Consider the following 6,000-nt stretch of genomic DNA (forward strand, 5'->3'; position numbering starts at 1 on the left):
GACCTTTGATTCTGCTCGGTTAGGGCCCGTGAGTGCTCGGGGGGAGTCCTGGGCTTTCTAGGTTCTCATCAGCAAACCGGCCCTGCTGGGAACGGTGGTCATAGATTCCCATCCTCAGAACCAGGAACTCTGCCACCAGGCCCCAGGGCCACCACTCACTGGATCGGAGCCTTTCTCCTGGAAAATTTCAATTCAAGACAGGCAGAGGCAGAGTCGGTAGGCCAATAGCATATTCTGGTAAGAACAAGGCCTCATACATAATCTCAATGTTTCTAGCACAGCCACAGCAAGAAAATAGGCTTTCATAATGCTTTTAAATTTTAATTGAAAATCGTCAACAAGTTTGCACTCCCCTGTGCAGGAGGATTTTGTTTGTTTGTTTGTTTTGTTTTAGACAAATTCTCACTGTCACCCAGGCTGGAGTGCAGTAGCATGATTGTGGCTCACCACAGCCTTGACCTCCCAGGCTCAAGCGATCCTCCCACCTTGGCCTCCCAGGTAGCTGGGACCACAGGTGCACACAGCCACCACACCTGGCTATTTTTTTAATATTTTGTAGAGACAGAGGGGTCTCTTTATGTTGCTCAGGTTGGTCTCGAACTCCTGAGCTCAAGCAATCCTCCTGCCTCAGCCTCCCAAAGGGCTGAGATAGGTTATCTATTCTTTAAACAAATACATATTGAGTATCAGCATTGTGGCAGGTATCAAGAAGAACTAGGAGTGAGGTAGGGACCCTGACCCTGTGGAGAAGGCAGATGTGATTCAAAGAAACACTCAAGGCGGCCTGCAAGGAAACACTATCGCTTATCACGGAGAGGCACGTGTCTCAGAGAGAATTGGTTGAAAGAAGGAATAGCCCCATGGTCCTCTGCTCCCTGCCTACCTGTGGCCTTCCTGAGAGTTCTCTCCCTGGCTGCTCCTAATCACGGTGTCCCTCCCTGTCTGCCTTCTTCTCTTCCTCCCTTTCGTAAGTAACCAGCCCCTGTGGGTTTGTGTGGGATAAAACCTGGGAGTCTTGTTAGGGAGAGGCAGTATTCCAATGAACGGAAATTCAGAGAAGGGACGCTGCATTACCGAAGCACAGGGCTTTTCTTTAAGTCATGATGAATGTCCTCATCCTCAGAGAATCAGCTTGTGCTGGAGTTGGAGAGCTGGCTGCCTGAGGCATCTGGGATGTAAATGTGGTTTCCCCAGATTCACTTGGTGGTGTTAAAAAAGAAAAAACACAGGCTTGCGAGAGGGCCCAGAATTAGAAGAAAATAAGAAGCTGGAGCTGTGGATGAGTGGAAGTCTCACTGATTCCTATAGAAATAGAGCATTTAAAATTAACTTGGTTTAAAAATAATCAGGAATATGGAGTTGATTTACTATCTATGTTTCCCATTGCTTGATTCAATTTCTGTTTTGAGAAATCCATCATGTATTCAGGTTCCAAAGACTCAATTCTAGCTCTGCGCTTCAGTAACCGTGGCTATGGCCTCTTCTCAGGAGTTCACACATCTGCAGGCTATTCCGCTACGGTTGCCTATTTGACCTCCTCGGCCAGCTGGGACTTTGACCTCGACCCTGCACGTTGTTTGTGCCTGTCTGGGCAAAATTTTTAGATTCCTCCTGTATTAGTCCGTTTTCACGCTGCTGATAACAACATACCCAACCTGGGTAATTTATAAAGAAAAGAGGTTTAATGTGGCTGGGTGCGTTGGCTCACGCCTGTAATCCCAGCACTTTGATTGCCGAGGTGGTCGGATCACCTGAGGTTGGGAGTTTGAGACCAGCCTGACCAACATGGTGAAACCCCATCTCTACTTAAAAAAAAAAATTAGCCAGGCACGGTGGCATACGCTTGTGGTTCCAGCTACTCGGGATACTGAGGCAAGAGAATTGCTTGAACCCAGGAGACGGAGGTTGTAGATTGCAGTGAGCCGAGATCACACCACTGCACTCCAGTCTGGGCGACAGAGCAAGACTCCACCTCAAATAAATAAACAAATAAAATTTATAAATAAAGAAAAGAGGTTTAATGGACTCACAGTTCCACGTGGCTGGGGAGCCTCACAATCATGGCAGAAGGCAAAGGAGGAGTAAAGGCTTGTCTTATGTGGCAGCAGGGAAGAGAAAACTTGTGCAGGGGAACTCCTCTTTATGAGACCATCAGATGTCATGAGACTTTTTCAGCATAAGACCTGCCTTTATGATTCAATTACCTCCCACTTGGATTCCTCCCATGACACATGGGAATTGCGGGAGCTACAATTCAAGATGAGATTTGGGGGAGCTACAATTCAAGATGAGATTTGGGGGAGCTACAATTCAAGATGAGATTTGGGTGGGGACACAGCCATATCTTATCACCTCCTTCAGAGAATGTCTTGCACATTCCTAGAGTAGTCCAGTGACTTTGAGACCTTTTTATTTTATTGGTCTGTTTCCCCAAGGCTCACTGTTACAGCCACATACAAGAGCACAGGCCTGTGTCTTGATAATTCAGAAATAAGCAAGTCAATCTTTTTAAAAAGTTAAAGGCATGAATGAAAGCACAGAGTCTCAACTGAGAAGGCTGATGACTTTCTGGTAATCATGTCTTGTGTTTAGTAAGTAATATCATGGCCATAAATTTGTTCTGAGACAAACGAGGTGCAGGGAATATTACACTCCTTCATTCTTCTCAGTCATTTCATACCTGACCTGGCCCCACCACCAGTGGGGTGGTGGTCGATCACCTCTCCACTTTGAGAGTGACCTATCCCTTGAACAAGAGGCTCTGGGGGTTCCACTGTCCTTCAGGGAAGTCCCTGCCCCTGTTCCATTCCCGTAGCTCATGGCCTCAGGATCCTTGTGGGGTCAAGAGTTGCGCAGCCTTTGTGCCAGTCACTCCCCACAGCATTACACTGCGTATGCTTTAACATTATGCTAAGTTAAATATGCAAGTCACAAAAAGACAAACATTATATGATTACACTGCATCACGGTCCCACCACCCAAGGCAGTTCCTACAAGTGGGTGCAGGCCCTGCTGCTCTTCATCCTCCCCAGCCTGGGAAATCCTACTGCCCCATGGACCGGTGCCTCTCCCTGCCAACACACAGAGCCTCCCTCCTCTGGGGTAACCCAGCCCTGGGTATTATAAAGCTAAACTTTTAAAAACAAAGGCCCCATATCCACATGCAAAAGAATGAAGTTGGACCTCTACCTCACATCATAAACAAAAGTTAACTCAAAATGGATCAGTGACTTCAGTGTAAGAACTAAGCCTATGAAACTCTTAAGAGAAGACATAGGGGTAAATCTTTAGGACTTTGGATTTGAGAATAGATTCTCAAATAGGACACTAAAAGCTTGAGAAACAAAATAAAAAATAGATAAATTGGACTTTATCAAAATTAGAAATATTTGTATATCAAAGGACAGTCTCAGGAAAGTGGAAAGACAAATTATAGAATGGGAAAAACGTTTGCAAATCATGTATCTTGTAAGAATCTAGTATCCGGAATATATAAACAATTCTTACACTCACCAGCAAAAAGGCAAACAACCCAACTTAAAAATGGGCAAAGGACTTGAATGGACATTTCCCCAAAGAAGATATGCAAATGGCCAGAGAGCACATACGAAGGTGCTAAACATTATTACTCATCAGAGAAATGCAAATCAAAACTACACAAGATACCACTTCACAACCATTAGGATGGTTATAATCATTAAAAACAAAAAATGAAAACAAACAAACAAACAAAAAAAAAAACAAACAAACAAGGCGGGCACAGTGGTTCACGCCTGTAATCCCAGCACTTTGGGAGGCCGAGGTAGGTGGATCACAAGGTCAAGAGATCAAGACCATCCTGGCCAACATGGTGAAACCCTATCTCTACTAAAAATACAAAAATTAACTGGGCATGGTGATGCGTGCCTGTGATCCCAGCTACTCAGGAGACTGAGGCCAGGGAATCACTTGAACCTGGGAGGCAGAGGTTGCAGTGAGCCGAGATCACGTCACTGCCCTCCAGCCTCGCAATAGAGCGAGACACCATCTCAAAAACCGAACAAAACAAAACAAAACAAAAATAAGTATTGACAAGAATGTAGAGAAACTGGAACCCTTGTGCATTGCTGGTCAGGAATGTAAAATGGTGCAGCTACTACAAAAAACAATATGGCAATTATGCAACAAAATTAAACAAAGAATTGATTGGCTGGGTGAGATGGCTTACATCTCTAATCCCAGCACTTTGGGAGGCTGAGGCGGGCGTATCACTTGAAGTCAGGAGTTCGAGACCAGCCTGGGCAACATGGTGAAGCCCCATCTCTACTAAAAATACAAAAATTAGCTGGGCGTGGTGGTGGGCTCCTATAATCCCAGCTACTCAGGAGGCTGAGGCAGGAGAATCGCTTGAACCCGGGAGGCGGAGGTTGCAGTGAGCCGAGATGGCACCACTGCACTCCAGCCTGGGCGACAGAGTGAGACTCCGTCTCAAAACACACACAAAAAATGGGAAGTCCTGCACAGGCTACATCCCGGATGAACTTTGAGGACATTATACTAAGTTAAATACACAAGTCACAAAAAGACAAACATTATATGATTATACTTTTATGAGATAGTAGCCAAATTCATAGAGACAGAAAGTGGAATGGTGGTTGCCAGAGCCTATGGGGGGCGGTGAATGGGGAGTGACTGCTTAATAGGTAGGGAGTTCTCTTTCTGGGGTGATGAAATGGTTTGGGGTTTGATAGAAGTGTTTGTTGCACAGCATCATGACTGTACTAAATGTCATAGAATCGCACACTTTGAAATGGTTAATTCCATCTTATATAAATTTCACCTCAATTAAAAAAAAAAAAAAGACTTATTAATTATCCTCTGGTCCTTGCTTCCAGAGAATGTATTCTTTTTTTTTTTTGGAAACGGAGTCTCGCTTGCTCTCTCACACAGGCTGGAGTGCAGTGGCGCGATCTTGGCTGGCTCACTGCAACCTTTGCCTCCCTGGTTCAAACAATTCTCCTGCCTCAGTCTCCCAAATAGTTGGGATTACAGGCATGCGCCGCCATGCCTGGCTAATTTTTGTATTTTTAATAGAGACAGGGTTTCACCATGTTGGCCAGGCTGGTCTTGAACTCCTGACCTCAGGTGATCCACCCGCCTTGGCCTCCCAAAGTGCTGAGATCACAGGCATGAGCCACCGCACCCAGCCCAGGCTACACATTCTTTAGTAATCTTGTTTTGGGGGTTTTAGGGGAATAATAGGAAGCAAAACCTGGTTCATTTCCCAGTGTTGTTGTTGTTTTTCTCTCTATTCCTCAAATTTTTGAAAGTGCTCTTGTATATATTATTGCCTTTGAACTTCATAACAATCCTGGAGGTAGATAAGGCAGCTGTCACCAACCTCATTCAACATATGAAGAAACTGAGGCTCAGAGACACTCACTGATCTCCCCAAGGTCATGCAGACAGAAAGTCAAAAATATTCAGACCCTGTTCTAAGAACATCCACTATCAGACTACTCTGGAGAGCAGGAGGAGGGTTCAAGCTGTCTTATCACCATGGATACTTGGGACCACCAAGGATGAGGTTGGGGGCGATTTCCATTGCATTGTTTCTGAGCCTTGTGAAAACTTCAGGACTATTTTAGCTAAACTCAGAATGTGTACTGAGTGAGGCTGAACCCGCCCAGGCTCCCTCCCCACCCCATCACCCCACCGCTTCAATCATCCGCCCTCAGACAGGAGCTCTGCTCGGCATTTCAAGGGGTCTGCAGGTAAGAGGAGCAAACAGGCTTAAAGCCTGATCTCACCAGGTAGAGAGTCCTCCTTCTCTTGTCTCCTCTTACCTTGGTCAGGGAGACCTGGGTTGGAAAGCTTCTGCCCGACAGGAGGGTGTTCTCAGCCCTGAGGGACCAAGCGGGACCAGGAAGGGTTCAGAAGAAAATAACCTTTGGGGCTGACTTGGCTCAGCCTTGGCTTACGTTTCAAGGGGAAGAGGTAAAAGTTTCTACCTTGCTCCGT

The 6,000-nt window shown here is 45.8% G+C and overlaps 1 long non-coding RNA gene across 1 annotated transcript; it reads right to left on the reverse strand.

Annotated features, from left to right (window-relative positions):
* Positions 1-1,334: 1,334 nt before the first annotated feature.
* Positions 1,335-2,223, reverse strand: LOC103879113. The gene is made up of 2 exons (XR_639558.4): positions 2,031-2,223; positions 1,335-1,587 (listed from the first exon to the last, which is right to left on the reverse strand). It is a non-coding gene; the product is annotated as an uncharacterized LOC103879113 (long non-coding RNA).
* Positions 2,224-6,000: the final 3,777 nt, after the last annotated feature.

This window comes from Papio anubis, chromosome 15 (assembly GCF_008728515.1).
Source record: "Papio anubis isolate 15944 chromosome 15, Panubis1.0, whole genome shotgun sequence".
In the NCBI taxonomy this organism is placed as follows: Eukaryota; Metazoa; Chordata; class Mammalia; order Primates; family Cercopithecidae; genus Papio; species Papio anubis.